Genomic DNA, 17,580 nt, shown 5'->3' on the forward strand with positions numbered 1-17,580 from the left:
GATGGGGTACGTATCACTTTCAGAGGGAGGGTAGCCTAGCTAGTACCCATATTTCTCCATGACATTAAAGTGCACTCCTTATGAGACGACTTGGGAGCTTTACTGTATACCTGTAAATGCTAGTTGCCTTGCTGTGCATTGTGTATTCTTAAAGGATTGCTAAACCCTAGAACAAAAATGTAATATTTTGCATCTTACCAACACTTACATGTGACGGCTACATTGGTTTTCTTTTTTAAGACTGTTTGTTTATTTTCTACAAGTATAAAAAATACCTTTTTTTTATCCTACCAAAAATCCAGTGTCCTTGTATCTTTCTAGGGACTGAACAATGTTATCAGCTATCTTCTTTGAACTACAAAGTAATACCCCTCTATCCCTCTATGTAATGGAGATGAGGAGTAAAGGAGAGGTGGCTGTAGTCCAAATCAGTAGAGCAACCACAGGTGCCAATGCTGCTGTACATAGATACAGCCCAGTGAGTGAATGTTGTCACCCTAGAACAGGAATTGTGTTACTGGCAGGATCACCAGTTGAAAACTAAAGCTAAATACTGTTTTCACTGAACAAAAAAAGTGCCTATTCCCCCATCAATACACTCAGTGCTGATGGAGGAATCCCTTCCACAGCGCTATTCTGTTCTGTCCTTGGGGAGCCCGTTCTACTGGCAGAATACAATTATCAGTGTTGTCTGCCATAGCTGGCGGCACTGGTCACTTTGAAAAAAAAAACTGAGGTTGTACACAGGTCATACATGGATCGATATTTGGCCTGTCCCTGCTGAATCATCTGAATTTCAATCCCTGTATGGCCGTTTTTAAGATTAGTTAGCTGCATTATATAACATTTTTGTTTTTAGGTTTAGATACAATTTAAACTGATACTAAAGGCTCAATTTGATTATTTTTATTTTTTTTAATTCTTACCTGCTCTGTGTGTTCCGCTGGTGCTCTGATTCCCCCTAGTGCCTCCATAGCAAGCCGCTTGCTTTGGAACACTCGTGCGTTGTCGCTCCCAAGCCACTCTCTGTGTGTCCATAAGACATAGAGTGGGGCTTGGTCCTGCCCTCGGCTTCTTCGTCACTGGCTGTGATTGACAGCAGAGGGAGCCAATGGATCCCCTTTCTGTCTCTGAGCCAATGAGGAGGCAGAGAGCTGGGGCAGCAGCTGCTCTTGTGCATATTGCTTGATTAAGATCAGGCTCAGGTAAGTATAGTGGGGGAAGCTGCATACTGAAGGTTTTTTACCTTACTGCATAGAATGCAGTAAGGTAAAAAAAAAAACTTAAGCCTTTACAACTACTTTAAAGTGTTAGGGGACCTTTACAATTTACTACGCTGGAATAATTGATACCTATTTTTATCTTTTAGATGAGTCATTTGGTTGTGTGTGTGTGTGTGTGTGTGTGTTCCCTGACATTGATCCTCTTGCTCAATTATTGGCCTGTGCCATTGATAAAATGTCTAATTTTTTTTTTCTTCAGAGGTAAACCTAACACTGTGTACAAATTGTGTAGTTGTCCATATCCAGATGGTAGTCTGATGTATCTTGTGATAGTGACTTTTGGATCAGTTACAAAAAACAGCTATAGATTTAAGTGACTGTGGTTCTCGGCTACAGCCCACATGATATTTTAGCTGGCAAGGACGAATGGAAAAATTAAATGCCGTTACACAGTCAGTATACTAAGTAGTATGGATGTTGGGATTTAATAATAGAATGTGATAAGATGTACGGTCAGCAGTAATTAATGTTTGTTTTTCCAAAAACTTCTAGTCTGTAAACTAAACCACATGGCACAATTCTGAATAGGTACGGTAGTGCAAGATTGATGTAATCTTGTAAATTGTGTTTTTTTTTTTTAAACTCTTTTCGTTCTTATTGGTTTGTGATAAATTGTTTGCCACAAGACAATTAGGGCCTTTGACATGAGGGAGCCTAGTGGTCCCTTCTGTCATAAATGCATCTCCCTGCCTCTCAGTGGTAATATACATTAAGCTGCACATGCACAGCGTACAGTTATGGCATCTCTCTGTACTATGATGAGGTGGCTCCTGTGCGCATGCATGGGAGTGACATCATTGCTGTCTGGACATTCAAGTGGTCAAACAAACCAAACCCAGAAGGAAGACCAGGAGAAGATGGAAGTGTCCATGACCAGCAAGCGGGCTTAAAGCGCAGAGCTGGAGGGCCTCATTTAATGGTAGGTCTGCCATAATGTGCTAATATACGTATGCTGTGCATACTAACACATTATGGCATAAAGCTCCTTGGGGCCCATTTAATAAAATAAAAATAACTGAGCTTAATTCCGCTCTATGCATTTTATCTTTTAATCGGTTTTATAAATAACAGCTCAAGTTTAACTTGTATGTAAAGGCTAAGTTCACCTTTTACACAAACTGGCCCATGCAGACAAGTGGCCACAGTAGCTTAACCTCTTCCCACAGGCTGTACGCATATATGCGACCTCTCTGCGAGTAGGCTTTAGTGCCAATAGGCCGCATATATGCGGCCCTATGTGAACACAAAACTGTCCTGCTCTCACCTAGTGCAGTCACCAGCATGGACTGGAATGCTTCCGATGCATACTTGCAATTGGGAGCTTTCGTGTGACCTCTGCAACAGCCAATTACAGTGGTCACGTGACCCGACTGCCTGCCTCCTGGTATCTAGTACTTAAAGGACCTCGCATATGACCAGTGAAATGAATAGCCTCAGATGATACACAGAGATGAAACCAATCCTCCTACATAAGTTTTACTATATCTGCAGTCTTCTAAAGCTGTACAATTCTGGCCAAAATGAGAATCACGATTTTTTTGCTTAGACTAAAAAGATCACGATTCTCACAATGTAAAATCTTTCTCATTATACAAAAAATAAATAAAAATAAAATAAATATAAATATATATATATATATTTTATAAATTTTTAATTCATTTAAGTAATTTTTTCCAAGAAAATTGCATTTGAAAGACTGCTGAGCAAATAGTGTAACGACCACCATTTTATTCTCTAGGGTGTCTACTAAAAAAATATATATAATGTTTGGGGGTTCCAAGTAATTTTCTAGCAAGAAAAAAAAACACATTCATTTTAAGAGGGAACTTTCAGGAAAAAAAAACTTAAATTTGAAATGAGGAACTTTGAAGCAAAATAAAGGTCAGTGCCCATCTGCAGCCCCACCATTGCCATCAATGCAGCCTGATTGATGCCCATCTGCAGCCCAGAGGGGACAGGGAGGGGGGCGGGACGAGTGCCGACAGATTGCATACAATGTGAATCTCCTTTTGATAGACAGAACAGTGGTCCAATGGTGGCCCAGGACACAGGACTTCCTATTATAGAGGCCGCCAATTAAACGGGAGATTCTCACTGTATGTAATCTGTCGATGCTCATCCTGTCCCTTCCCGAGGCAGGTAAAATTGTATTGGCGTATAACATGCACACACTATTTGCACCCAATTTTCATGGTGAAAAAGTGAGTAGTATACGCCAATAAATACAGTAGTTTAACTTGAAACCAACAAATGTCAGAAAAAAGTTTAGGGCTCCTTCACACGGACGTGTCTGTGTATGAAACCCGCTATTCTCAGTGGGGATCGCTCTGTCGATCCCCACTGAGCAGAAAAAGGACAGGTCTGTCTCTGCACACTGTGGAGGGACAGCCTGTCAGAGTGCCGCTCTCCCCTATGGTGGATCGGATGAGGATGCACTGTAGAGTCAGTCGTCATGCGATCCGCAGATGGATGATAAAATAGGTTTTTCCTCCGTCACACTGTTTCGGATCGGAGCGGGTCGGATGTCAGCGGACATGTAAACGCTGACATCCATCCCTCCATAGACCTCTATGGAGTGTCCGTTCAGGTCCACCTAAAAAACTGACAGGCGGACCTGAATGGATTATCCATGTGAAAGGGGCCTTAGTGTTTAAGTCAGTGCTCGACAAAACCCGGTCGCCAGGTCGCATTGGCGATTAGAATCAGCGACCTTGCGCCTGGGGCAGCATAGCTGGGGGTATCCCGTCTCCGTGGACCCCCCCCCCCCGCGCGATCGCGTCGGGCTGCGCCGCAGGCGGCCGGTAATTGAGCCCCCGGCTTTGAGGCCTTCTGTGATCCTATGGTTCCTTCTGGAATCTGACGCCCTCTTGTGGTGGCCGTTGGAATTACAACCAACAATGCTAATCGGATTGCCTGCCAGTCTCTCTCCATCCCTTTACTTAGAACCCCTAAACAAAAAAAATAAAATAAAAATTATATAATTTTTTTTTATTTATTCTAACACCCTAGAGAGTAAAATGGTGGTCGTTGCAATACTGTCTGTCACACCGTATTTGCACAGCGGACTTACAAGCGCACTTTTTTTGGGGAAAAAAATTTTATTTAATAAAAAAAAAGACAACAGTAAAGTTAGCCTAATTTTTTTTTTTTTATATTGTGAAAGATAATGTTACGCCGAGTAAATCGATACCCAACATGTCACGCTTCAAAATTGCGCCCGCTCATGGAATGGCGACAAACTTTTACCCTTTAAAATCTCCATAGGCGACGTTTAAAAAATTCTATAGGTTACATGTTTTCAGTTACAGAGGGCTAGAATTATTGCTCTTACTCTACCGATCGCAGCGATACCTCACATGTGTGGTTTGAACACCGCTTTCATATATGCGTTCGCTTCTGCACGCAAGCTTGGCGAGACAGGGCGCATTTAAAACATTTTTTTTTCTTATTTTAACTTTTATTTTAATTTTTTTCACTGTTCTTTTAAAAAAAAAAAAATGTGTGTCACTTTTATTCCTATTACAAGGAATGTAAAAATCCCTTGTAATAGAAAAAAGCATGACAGGTCCTCTTTTATATATGAGATCTGGGGTCAGAGAGACCTCACATCTCATATTTACACTAAAATGCAATTTAAAAATGTCCCTCTAAGAGCTATGGGCAATGACTTGGAGACAGGTGGGGGGCTGGGGGCTATCTTCCCCTCACTCGTCTCCATGTCAGGCCAGGGACAGGTCCAGATCGCCGTCACGGACCTGGCTCCTAACTTTTTTAGCTGGCTCCTAGATTCCAAGCAAATTTGTCAACCCCTGGTTTAAGTGGTTTAAACTTTTTTCACTTACGCACAGTATTGTTACAATGTTTATACTTAAGTTCAACTGATAAAGAATGTTTTGATTCTTGGCAGACTGCCCAGTTTTTCCTCTTCCTTTCTTTTGAAGGCTGTGGCTTCAGAAGAGCAGAGAGAATTCTTTGCACAGAAATAATTGTGAAACACTTGAGTCAAGATCGCAATAACGATTCTTGACGATTAATTGTACAGCTCTACTGTCTTCCCTTTTCTACACCCTTTGAAAAGTCTAGATCATGTTAAAAATCTTTCTTCATCTTTCAGAAGTACATAGGGTTGGGTGGGGACACTGGACTTGCACTGTGTGAGAGCTGATTGGAGGACCCCACCCACCTTCCACAGAGGCAGAGGAACAAAGGAACATGCAGAGCTGTATTTTGAATAGATAGGCTCAGTGCTTATCTTCCTCTAAACTCCCTTCCCTGAGACAAAGTTTTAGCTCATGTGTTAGAGAACTTGTCAGAAGTGACTCATGCTGATAACAGAGGAAGGAAGTACCATGAATGGGGTTTACAACTACTTTAACCACTTTCCGCCTGTGCTATAGCCGAATAACGGCTACCGTGCGGGCTTCCATGGCCAGGAGGGTGTCAATAGATGTCCTCTCCTGATCAAGCTACTCGTACTCCACTATGTGATCAGCCAAGTCCTTAGGGCTCGGCTGATCGCAGAACAGGATAAAGGGCCATTCATGGTGGTCCCTTTACCATGTGCTCAGCTGTCAGCCAATGACAGCTGATCATGGAAGCAAACAGAAGCCGGTTATCAGCTTTATTTCTTTTCGCGATCAGCGTAAGGAGAAAAGAATAAAGTTGGTAACTGGCTTCTGTTACAGGGACATCTGTCCCTGCCTCAATGCCTACCAGTGCTAATTAGTGCCATCTATCAGTGCCCTCCATTACATCTATCAGTGCCCGCTAGTGCCGCCTCATCAGCGAAGGAGAAAAAAATACCTGTTTGCAAAATTGTATAATGAAATTTTTTTTTAGTTTTTTAAAATTTTCGGTCTTTTAATGTTTAGCAAAAAATATTTATTTGGGTACAGTGTTGCATGACCACACAATTGTCATTCAAAGTGAAACAGCGCTGAAAATTGGCCTGGCCAGGAAGGGGGTATAAGTTCCCTGTAGGCAAGTATTTAAGATGCACTTTGACATTTGTTAAAATGCATGTAGGCCTTATCTGTTATCCATGAAGCAGAAATACACCCGTTTTTTTTTTTTTTTGTTTTTTTTTATTGATTATTTTGACGACATGGGCAACAAAATGGTCACGAGTCTTCTGATTTAACCACTTGCCGACTGCTGTCTGCATATATACGTCGACAGAGTGGCACGACTTGGCAAAGTAACATACCTATACGTTACTTTGAAATTCTTGCCGTCTGCGCGAGCTCCGTGCCCGTGGGACCATGGACTCGATCGCCGCAGGGATACCAGCGGTCGTCTCACGGAGCTCAAGAACGGGGAGATGCTGATGTAAACAGCATCTCCCCGTTCTGCCTAATGACAGTATACTGATTGTCTGCTACCTGTCATTGGGAGCAGCGATCAATGTCCACGTCACCCAAGCCCATCCCCCAGTCAGTTAGAATCACTCCCTAGGACACACTTAACCCCTCCCCGCCCCTAGTGGTTAACCCCTTTACTACCAGTGACATTTTTACAGTAATCCATACAATTTTAAAGCATTGATCGCTGTATTAATGCCAATGGTCCCAAAAATGTGTCAAAATTGTCCGTGTCCCCCATAATGTCACAGTCACAATAAAAATCACTGATCTCTGCCATTACTAGTATAAAAAAAAAAAAAAAATTATAAAAATGCCATAAAACGATCCCCTATTTTGTAGACGCCATAACCTTTGCGCAAACCAATCAATAAACGCTTATTGCGATATATAATTTTTTTTTTTTTTTATTATCCTTTTTGTAAAAAAAAAAAAAAAAATATGTAGAAGAATACGTATCGGCCTAAAAATGTTTTTTTATATATTTTTGGGGGATGTTTATGATAGCAAAAAGTAAAAAACAATGTGTTTTTTTTTAAACATTTTCGCAATTTTTTTTGTTTATAGTTCAAAAAATAAAAAACGCAGGGGTGATCAAATATCACTAAAAGAACGCTCTATTTGTGGGAAAAGGGCGGCAATTTTGTTTGGGAGCCATGTCGCACGACCGCGCAATTGTCAGTTAAAGTGACGCAATCCTTTCGGGGCTGAAGTGGTTAAGGACTAAAGTCTCTATCGTTTTTGTTAAACAAGGAGGCTAGTTAGGCATTTTACTGTAATCCAGACTATGATATGTAAAAGGTCCGCAGCAGTGTGAGAAACCTGGTGGGGATCTGCAACTGGTGGGTCTTTACTGTGACAGAAGAGAGCACGCTGTGCATGTGCAGCTTTTAAATTGGGAAGTGCACTCAGTACTGAAATTCTGTTCTGTACAGCAGAAAGACACACTTCTGGCTACCTTCTCCAACTAGGTCTATTAATGACACCAGTTCTAGTGTTGTACCTTCACCACCTCACTCTGCTGTGCCATTCACAAAGCACAGCATAGAAATCTGGGGGGGATACACAACACCAGCACTGGTGTCATTTACAGGAGTAGAACAAGAGAGTGCACTATGCATGGATGGGTTTTGAAAGGGCCCTTGCTCCTGTTAGGCTGGGGGCAAGTGCTCAATGCATGGCAACCCTGACAGAGGCAGGTCAGAATGCTAACGATGGTAGTTTTTTTTTTTTTTTTTTTTTTTTTGACAAGGAGTTGAGGAGTAGAAGAGTATTTTATTTTTTTTTCCCAACCCACTATGGCCCCCTAACTACATTAGTCAGTTTTGTTCAAAAGTTTCAATTGTGAATGCATTTTGTAATGCACAGATTCGCATGACAGGCAAGCTATAATGTTTTCCTATTTAATGATGTGGTTCATACAGATGCAATGCTTCCGAATTGCGTTTTGAGTGTGACTGCAAAAAGGGTCCGGTGTAAGTTTGGAGCCTTGCGTTCCAAACTCACAAGGCCTAGAGTTTAGCGCCATTTGGCGATAAGTGTTCACGTTTGCGATTCACGTCCATTTTTGCATTAAAGTCAATATGATCGATTTGCGCATAGAAGTCAATGGGAGCGATTTGTGCAGAAAGGTAAGTTTTAAAATCGAATCGGTGGTAAATTTGCATTTAAACCACAAAGTATTCACACACAATCACTGAATCTCAGTGAGATTCCTACACGTGTGTGTGTGTGTGTGTGTGTGTGTGTGTGTATATATATATATATATATATATATATAATATGAACCCAGGCTGATACTGCTCAGAGGGAACGGAATGTAAAATCTGTCTCTGAACTAGTGCACATGATGGTTAACCATCAGACAGTCGCACTTCCCTCACATCTGTTGATGTTTTTATAGCTTGGGTAGTGGGTAGCATTGTTACTTTTGTATTTGACTGCTTGATCTGCATTTGGCATGTACAGTCTGCTGTGGTGAAAATCTAGTAACCATAAGTGCATCTGATTTTGTTTGTAGAACAATGTAACTCGCAGACAAAACATTCATGGAGTAACAATATGTTTGCAGTCTCCCAACACTGGTAAACTGTGAAAAGTGCTTGTTCCTGACGTGCCAAGCCAAAACGAGCCATCTGTGTCAAAATCCACCACATTTAAAATGTATATGCTCTCTTCTTCACAAAACTAGGTGCAGATGGTCACATTGCAGTAATACGTTCTCTGTATCAGTTGCTGTGGGTAACGCAATAAAATCAGTTTTTAGCTTTGGTCTAATTAAATACTGACACTTTTTTTTATTTATTTTTAATGTGAGCTCCTTTTAGCCACAAAATGTCAGAGAATTGTTATCATATTAAAAACAAAGTCCATTGGAAACTTTTAATGTCTGTAATGTTTCCAATTTTACAATGTTGTGAGTCTATCCAGATATTCTGAAAACATTAAATTGATTTAATCAATAAACTAAAACCTTGATTTTTATTTTTACATTCAGCCATTGTAGGTCCTCAGACTTGGAGAGAAAGCTGAACCGTTCAGGCTCTGCAGCATTGTACATGTGCTACCAGTTACCCTAGAGCTTGAGTAGAGAGATGACCTCAGCAGTATGCTGCTGCTTCTTCATTATCCAATCGGCAATCTTGTTCTTTCTGTATTGCATCCCTGGCAGTTTGTCAAGGGTGGCTCGGTCATTGCTGTCTATATATGATTCTTTTGGTTGGTAAAACAGTTTAGGAGATATTTACAAAAAGACAGGCACTGCTGTCTATGGCGCATGTGCCGTAGACAGCGGCGCGCAGGCGCTCTAGGCATGCCGCTGCTAACAGCGATATGCCATTAGTGGCGGCTCTCGTGCGCATAAGCGCGAGAGTGACATCATCGCTGCTCCGGTGCTGAGTGGCATCGCTGGCTCCTGTGTCAGGTAAGTGACACATATGCGATGCATAGTAACCCATTAGGGTTTACTTCCTCTTTAATCAGTACAGTTTTCATCCAAAAATACAATGCAAATACATTACTAGGCTTTAAAATCCAGTGTGATCTGCACTACATACAGTGATAGCCACAATCTTCAAGGTCCTTCTCGAGCAGCTTCCCCTATGCACACTGAACATGGGGTTGTTTGCTCAGCACTGCTGCCATTCAGAGAACGCTTTGTATTTTTTTTCATAAAAAAAAAAAAAATCCAATTTGATGAGGTGGAGAAGAAGGGTGGATCTCTGAATGATCAACCTCCTGTGTTCAATGTGCAGAGGGGAAGCTGATAGAGCAGCACCTTGAAGATCGCAGCTATCGTATGTAGCACAGTGGTTGTCAGCCTCCCCAGTGACCCTTCAGATAGAAAATATATATATATATAATTACCGTACTTTGTGCCAAAGTTGGCAATAATTGTAATTGTTGCTTTAAGCAGTTGACCTGGAGTTAGATCTCATCTTCACACAGTCTTGTTGTAAATGTTTGGCATCACAGACCCAGTTTTTACTTTTTTGAATACATGCTTTTGATCCATTGAAGTTTATGGAACCAAAAACCAGAAAAAAGTCCCTGGCCCTTTCCATAAAATGCGCAGATGTGAACTACATTCATTGGAAAGCATGCTAAATGGACTGTAGTATGTTTCTGCAAAACTGCTCTAAAAGAAAAGCATAAGTGTAAACCAGGCTTTAAAGCTGACCTGTCCTGCCGGGAGCTGATAATTTACACTCTTCAGTCTTGCTAGAGGATGGGGAAATTGTCACATTGACAAAGCAGCTTGACATTGGCAATTTTTGGAGTATCTGTTATCAATGCTGAGTTCAGCCAGGAGACAAGATGGTCTTCTGATACGCCTGTTGTGACAGGGAGGAAACATAAGGAAATATTAAAGATCAAGTCATCCCTGAGAGGTATATGAAGAGTGAAGGTTCAGTTATTAGAAATACCCTTTTTGTGACTTGTTTTCTGTGTTTGAATTGTAGTGAATATGCCTTTCAATGACCATGTACCCTTCAGTATGTTTGTATGGTACATTGGTACACAATGCAAGCAGCCTTGCTGTTAATGAATTATAGGAGGAAATACTATATAAAAGGAGGAAATACATTAGTTCCCATGTGTTTGTTTTGTGTTTTGATTGTCGGGTATGTTATTGACCCCGGTTTAGAAGCTTTTCCAGTTATTACTCAGCAGATAGAACAATTACCACACAACGTAGTCCTTATCTGTAGAAGGAGAAGTTGTGCATGAGTCATGCTTCACATCGACTCTGTTTGAATGCAGTTTAGATGTCAATTATCTTCATTTCATTCCTTTATATGAAATATGACATGTCATTTGAGGCACATGTTCCTATATTCACTTGAACCATGTCTCAGACAGGCAAATGAAAATGGAATATTTTCATGCAATGCTTCTAAATATTCCGCTGATCTATGGTTGCGGAATTAAATAAAGGGTGTTGCAGAATCTGGCATGCTGAACAGGCAGAGCAGAAAGCATCTTTTTGCAGAGACCTGTGTAAAGCTGTCATGTGTTCACAGGCCCTGGAATATTGCCGTTTACTGACCCACTTACTGCAAAGGAATAGGCGGCACTGTGTCTCTATTAGCTTCAGCTGCCAGCATAGTGATGCTATTGCACAGCTGTATCTAGCTGCCACCATCAGGAGTGCTATGGTTAATAAAAGAGGAGGGAAAACGCAGTTGCCTGCTATTGGCTGTCTATTTTAGGTAATAACTGCTATTGCTCTGTGTGATGCTGATAATACTTTGAATAGAGATTCCCGTGGTAGATGCTGCACTGTTGTCTAGGGTAGAAGAAGAATGCAGCTGTCTGTAAAGATTCTGCTCACAGAGGACTGTGTATGTGTATGTATATTATATTTATTTGTGAAAAATGTTAATAAATGCATTGCTAATGTTTGTCCTTGCATTTCCCCTAATCTGTAAAGTAGCTAGTACGATGGAAGAAGATGTACAGTAGGGCTTTGAAATGGCTGAAGATAAGATGAACAGGTGTAGCCATGTCCGTTCTTATTTGTGCCTGCACAGAGTAGATGGTTTGTGTCTCTGTCAGCTCATGGGATATCAGCGTTATCATTAGCATAGCTGTCAGTTGTTTCAGCCTCAGGGACTGCAGGCCTGGGCTGGAGCACTCTTCTCTCTAGCGAAATAATCTCGTCAAATCAGAAAGCACCACTAACCAATTAGAATGCATTGATGCTAGAATGGTTGTAAGTTGTCAGGAAGACAAGTAATTTGCTTAAGCCTTGATTTTATAATTTATTTATTTTTTTGATTTATTTATTTTTTCTCTTATATTTACAAATGATCTATGTATGAAATGTTAGCATGTCTGTTCAAAATGTTATACATTTATGTTTGCATTTTAATAAAATAAAGCCTTTTGTGCTAAATCATATTGACCATGTTCTATGAAACATACCCATATGTATCTCAGCCAACCTTCTTTTTTTCCAGCTGTCATGCATATCCTCTGCATATCCTCTGGGTATTGCACGATAGATGAGCTTTCTGTTCAGAGAGATGTGCATTACTATAGGATAAATCCTCCTGATGAGAGGTATGTGCTGAATTGGTGGATGGGTTCCGTGCTGAGAGCTATATGGAGTATTAGTGGATGAGCTCTTTGATGGGGTATAGGCATGGATGTACTCTCCTTTTGAGGAGTATATGCAGTATTGGTGGATACACTCTCTGATGAGGGGTATGTGCAGTATTGTTGCATGAGCACTTTCTCTGTTGATGGGGTATATGCATTGTTAATGGGTGTACTCTCCATCGAGGAGTATAATGCAGTATTTGTGGATGAGCTCTCTGTTGAGGGTTATGAACAATATCAGTGGATATTCTATCTTTTTGGGGGATAAGTGCAGTATTCGTGGATTAGCTGTCTTATGATGGGTATGTGCAGTGTTAATGAATGTGCTCTCTACTAAGGGGTGTATGCAGTATTGGGCCATTTTCACACGGGCTTTCCGATCAGGTCTGCCTGTCAGTTTTTCAGGTGGACCTGATAAGATGCTCCGTTCAGGTCTATGGAGCAGTGGATGTCAGTGGTGACATGTCCGTGGACATCCAACACAATTCTGTCTGCAAAATCAAGACACATGGAGACCATTTTTTCCATCCATCTGGCGGTAACCCCTGCAGAAGAGATATAGATATAGATATATATATATATATATATATATATATATATATATATATATATATATATATATATATATATATATATATATATATACACACAGTGCCTACAAGTAGTATTCAACCCCCTGCAGATTTAGCAGGTTTACACATTCGGAATTAACTTGGCATTGTGACATTTGGACTGTAGATCAGCCTGGAAGTGTGAAATGCACTGCAGCAAAAAAGAATGTTATTTCTTTGTTTAATTTTTTTTTAAATAGTGAAAAGTTTATTCAGAGCGTCAATTATTATTCAACCCCTCAATTCAACAGAATTCTGTTTGGTTCCCCTAAAGTATTAAGAAGTAGTTCAGGCACAAAGAACAATGAGCTTCACATGTTTGGATTAATTATCTGTGTTTCCAGCCTTTTCTGACTATTTAAGACCCTCCCCAAACTTGTGAACAGCACTCATACATGGTCAACATGGGAAAGACAAAGGAGCATTCCACGGCCATCAGAGACAAGATCGTGGAGGGTCACAAGGCTGGCAAGGGGTACAAAACCCTTTCCAAGGAGTTGGGCCTACCTGTCTCCACTGTTGGGAGCATCATCCGGAAGTGGAAGGCTTATGGAACTACTGTTAGCCTTCCACGGGCTGGACAGCCTTTGAAAGTTTCCTCCCGTGCCGAGGCCAGGCTTGTCCGAAGAGTCAAGGCTAACCCAAGGACAACAAGGAAGGAGCTCCGGGAAGATCTCATGGCAGTGGGGACATTGGTTTCAGTCAATACCATAAGTAACGTACTCCACCGCAATGGTCTCCGTTCCAGACGAGCCCGTAAGGTACCTTTACTTTCAAAGCGTCATGTCAAGGCTCGTCTACAGTTTGCTCATGATCACTTGGAGGACTCGGAGACAGACTGGTTCAAGGTTCTCTGGTCTGATGAGACCAAGATCGAGATCTTTGGTGCCAACCACACACGTGACGTTTGGAGACTGGATGGCACTGCATACGACCCAAAGAATACCATCCCTACAGTCAAGCATGGTGGTGGCAGCATCATGCTGTGGGGCTGCTTCTCAGCCAAGGGGCCTGGCCATCTGGTCCGCATCCATGGGAAGATGGATAGCACGGCCTACCTGGAGATTTTGGCCAAGAATCTCCGCTCCTCCATCAAGGACCTTAAGATGGGTCGTCATTTCATCTTCCAACAAGACAACGACCCAAAGCACACAGCCAAGAAAACCAAGGCCTGGTTCAAGAGGGAAAAAAATCAAGGTGTTGCAGTGGCCTAGTCAGTCTCCTGACCTTAACCCAATTGAAAACTTGTGGAAGGAGCTCAAGATTAAAGTCCACATGAGACACTCAAAGAACCTAGATAACTTGGAGAAGATCTGCATGGAGGAGTGGGCCAAGATAACTCCAGAGACCTGTGCCGGCCTGATCAGGTCTTATAAAAGACGATTATTAACTGTAATTGCAAACAAGGGTTATTCCACAAAATATTAAACCTAGGGGTTGAATAATAATTGACCCACATTTTTATGTTTAAAATTTATTAAAATTTAACTGAGCAACATAACTTTTTGGTTTGTAAGATTTATGCATCTGTTAATAAATCCTGCTCTTGTTTAAAGTTTGAAGGCTCTAACTTATTTGCATCTTATCAAACCTGCTAAATCTGCAGGGGGTTGAATACTACTTGTAGTCACTGTGTATATATATATATATATAAGTATTGTATTGTGATTTTAGTAATAATCTAACCTAATAAGTCTTCCACTCTGGTATTGCTGGCTGTTGCTGTCCCAGTGCACTTGGTATCACTCCGCCTACAGGAAGCATCAGTTTATGTGGCTCTGCAGCCACTTGCTTCATTCATAACACTAATGCTCTGGGATGGCGGGTCGGCAACCCGAGATCTGAGCGTGCCAATACACCATTCCAGAGCAGGAGGTCTCCATGGGCCACTGGTTGGGCACCCCTGATTTGCAGCTGTGTTAATTTTTATGTTCAATGCCTGTAGTAGCTACTTACTCTTCTACTCCTCCCCCCCCCCCCTCCCAACAGGTGAATTCTAGGGTTCACAGCTCTGCTCACCTCCAGGTGTTACCATGGCTGAAGCAGCTGCAGCCAGTCAAGCGCCACCACATCACCCAGCCAAAGCCTATGGGTTGTCATACTCTGGACAGACAACCATTTAACATTTGTACATGTGACACTGAGCCCCGTATGTGTTTACCAAGCCTGTCTACTTGTGCCTCTTAAGATTCTGACCCTCCTTGTGTCTCTACTGCCTGCACCTTTTCCACAAAGTTTGAAGCTGCTAAGTATCAAGACCACTGGCTACTCAGTTCATCTGTTGTTTGACTGCTTAATCATGATATGCCAACTCTGCTCCTCTGAGCCCTTGCAGCTGGACACTTTGATTCTCCAGGTACACTACTTTGCCACCTGTATTCCTTCAAGGCCTTGCTGCTGGACACAGCTGTTCCAACCACTGTTTGCCAATCACTGCTTCTCCAAGCCCTTACAGCCACACACATCTGAATATTTTCAGCTCCTCTGTTCCCTTACTAGTTGCTGGCCGTTTATGCCAGCGATCCTTTCACATTGTTCCTACATGCCTCCTAGTATCTGGGAATGAGAAACAGCTGAATCTCAACCCCTGTGAGGGGGTCCTTGGTGAATACTACCTGTCTTGAACGCCTCTCATAAGGAAATCTAGCCACAGTAAGGGTAGGGTCTGGTTTGTGACACTGCCTTTCAAGTGTATTGTTATACAAGAAATATCTTTTGTGCATTAAAACCATCTTGTGTACCCTCAAACCTTTTATGCGTATGCATACTTTATTAATTTAAATACAAGCTGGAGTCTATGCAAGCAGCTACATTGAGGCTCCATGTACATAGGACATTCAAAAAAAGTCTTTCTGGATGTCAGATTGGCAGGAAAACGCTACTTTAAAAATGTGCTTTTTACAGCATTATTTAATCAGGTTTATGTGCGTTTTTGAGTGTTTTCCAATGGTTTTGGGAATTTTGTTTTTTTTGTAATATTACACCAGCTTACATTCAGCTCTGCAATTTAAAAAAAAATGCTGATAAAAGCGCATTTATGTGCATTTTTCAGCATTCATCGCTTTTTGTGGTCAAAAGAACTGCTCTTTAATGCGATTTTAGGGCATTCAGACAACAGCCCATAAAATCCTCTGCTAATAAACTTCAAAAAATTTCCATGTTTGCATGGACACAGAGCTGTTAGGCTTCATGTAAACTGGACGTTCAACCTCTCCTGAACGATTTATCTTGACAGCTAGAAACCGGCTTCTTAAAGCAGCTGTTTAGCTGTTTACATCTAGAAGCATTTTGAAAAAAAAAAATGTTTTCTTTTCAAAATAGCCAAAAATGAAAAACGCCTGTAAACACAACTGCTTGGAAACAACTATAAACGTCCCTGTTTACATGTACTGATAAGATAACATAGAGGAGAGTTCAGGAGCAGTAAAAAAAAATGCCCAACTGCTCCTAAGGCCCCTTTCACAATTGTACGGTGTGGGCATCAGCGTTAAAGCGGCGCTATTTTTAGCGCCGCTTTACCGTCGTTTTAGCGCAGCTATTCGGCTGCTAGTGGACGGTTTTAACCCCCGCTTATGGCTGAAAAAGGGTTAAAACCATCCGCAAAGCGCCGCTGCAGTGGCATCTTGCCGGCGGTATAGCGGTGCCCCATTAATTTCAATGGGTAGAAGCAGCGAATACAGCGCTCCTTCACCCCTCCAAAGATGCTGCTAGCAGGACTTTTTTACTGTCCTGCCAGTGCACCGCTCCAGTGTCCTCCGGCTTTCACGCTGGAGTGAAAGGAGCAGCTTTTTTCAGGCGATATACAGGCGCTATTTTTTAGTGTTGTCGCGCCTGAAAAACTCCTCAGTGTGAAAGGGGCCTAAACGTCTGTTTACCAACAGCAGTGTACAGAACATGAGGCCTAAAACTCGTGTTTTTGTGAGTTTGGGCATTTTTTTTTTTTTATCAGCTGCAGTGTGCATGAAGCTTGAAAGTTAAAAAAACATGTATGGGAAGACTTTATTTGCCGAAGGATTTGTAATTCTGTTCAGTTATAACGGCGCATGATAATGTGTTTGTTATGGTGTGAATCAGCCCTTAATGTGTAGTAGCTGAAACATTTTGCTTTTGGAATGAGTGTGGAAGGATTACAACCCTCATTTTGTCTTTAATTCTGTGTACTAGGGTAGATAATTTTCCCTATCAATACTCTCACCAAAAGAAAAAGCATTTCAGTAATCCAAATTTGTATTCTTGTAACCAAAAAAAGAAGATAAAGGTAAATGGTCCCATGGGTAAAGTAGAAATATTCAGCTTCACATACACTTTAAATATTTGAGCAGAATTTTTTTATTTATTTTTTGGTAAATGCTTGTATTATGCATATACCGGCCCTTTTAATGTCTGGGTTATATGTCATAGACAGCAACTGGTCATGACACAATGTTATGCAAATAATGAACTGTTTCTGGTTCACCCAGGCAGTTATGATTATTGATTGTTAAGGTCTATTTCAGTTGAAGCAGTCAATAAAGGCAATCTAATGAAGCCAGTGGTGCATTTGGAAAACTGTCACAACTTCTTCTTACTATCTGGTAATGGGCTCTTCTTCCACATTGGTTCCTGCAAATGTTTTGCTGAAAAATAATATTGTCATATAGTATCCCTCACTTGTATGTTTAATTCCTTTTAAAACTGTAAATGACAAAAAAGACATCCATGAAAAATACAGTCTGTGCAGCT

The 17,580-nt window shown here is 41.3% G+C and overlaps 1 protein-coding gene across 5 annotated transcripts in view; it reads left to right on the forward strand.

Annotated features, from left to right (window-relative positions):
• The window catches only part of USP54 (ubiquitin specific peptidase 54), a 260,296-nt gene that overhangs the window by 13,118 nt on the left and 229,598 nt on the right, over positions 1-17,580 (forward strand). The window contains exon 1 of one of the 5 annotated variants that reach the window (XM_077454555.1): positions 11,370-11,493. The exons of 3 other annotated variants lie outside the window; for them this stretch is intronic. The gene's annotated coding sequence lies outside the window, so the exon portion shown is untranslated. Of the gene's footprint in view, positions 1-11,369; positions 11,494-17,580 lie in introns of those variants that run through there. One more of the 5 variants, XM_077454556.1, reaches the window with a different exon arrangement.

This window comes from Lithobates pipiens, unplaced genomic scaffold, assembly GCF_037356315.1.
Source record: "Lithobates pipiens isolate NorthernLeopardFrog02 unplaced genomic scaffold, aLitPip1_a1.2 Scaffold_25, whole genome shotgun sequence".
NCBI classification, from domain to species: domain Eukaryota; kingdom Metazoa; phylum Chordata; class Amphibia; order Anura; family Ranidae; genus Lithobates; species Lithobates pipiens.